The following is a 777-nucleotide window of genomic DNA, read 5'->3' on the forward strand; positions in this document are numbered from 1 at the left end:
GGTTAGTGCCTGGCAAGTAGAAGGAAATGAAGATTTAGTGTTGAACTGAGTCACAGCCCCTGGCTACTTGGAGCTTTAGATAGCCAAGAAAGGAGATAAACATTACATGTGCCAAACAACAACCAAAAAATAGCCGGGCATTGTGGTGGACCCCTGTAGTCCCAGCTACTTGGGAGGTGGAGGCAGGAGAATCACTTGAGCCCAGGAGTTGGAGGTTGCTGTGAGCAGTGAAGCCATAGCACTCTACCGAAGGCGACAGCTTGATGCTCTGTCTCAAAAAAAAAAAAAAAAGAAATAGTCTGAGAGAGATTTCCTGAGAAATGCTGATTCATCTCATGGATTTTATGTATACTGTGTTTTTGAGTCTCAACAAAATAATAGGTAAATACAGTCAGCCTTTGTGTCTTCATGAATTTGTGTTGGTATCACACACACCACACTCGGAAGGAAAACAAGTTGGAATGTGCAGATTTGGGCTTTGCAGCATCTTCATGTTTCTCTCTGAAGTTTCTTGAGCACCCACCTAAAGAAAATGACTTTATTCCATATCTGGGTGAGTTCCACAAAGTCTGGGAGAACCTGGCTGGCTTTTACTGTTAACTTTTTTCTCTAGCATCCAGTTGGTTTGACAGGATTTGCTTTTTCACTGGTTCATAAAGATGAGCTCAAATGATTACAGGAACCCATTCTTAGTGAATTGCAATTTAATGATAGGCAGAAAGAATTCATTTTATATAACTCCTTGCCAACAGGACCTGACTGTTTGACATTTTTCAT

The sequence above is a fragment of the Nycticebus coucang genome, chromosome 5 (genome assembly GCF_027406575.1).
Source record: "Nycticebus coucang isolate mNycCou1 chromosome 5, mNycCou1.pri, whole genome shotgun sequence".
Classification (NCBI taxonomy): Eukaryota; Metazoa; Chordata; class Mammalia; order Primates; family Lorisidae; genus Nycticebus; species Nycticebus coucang.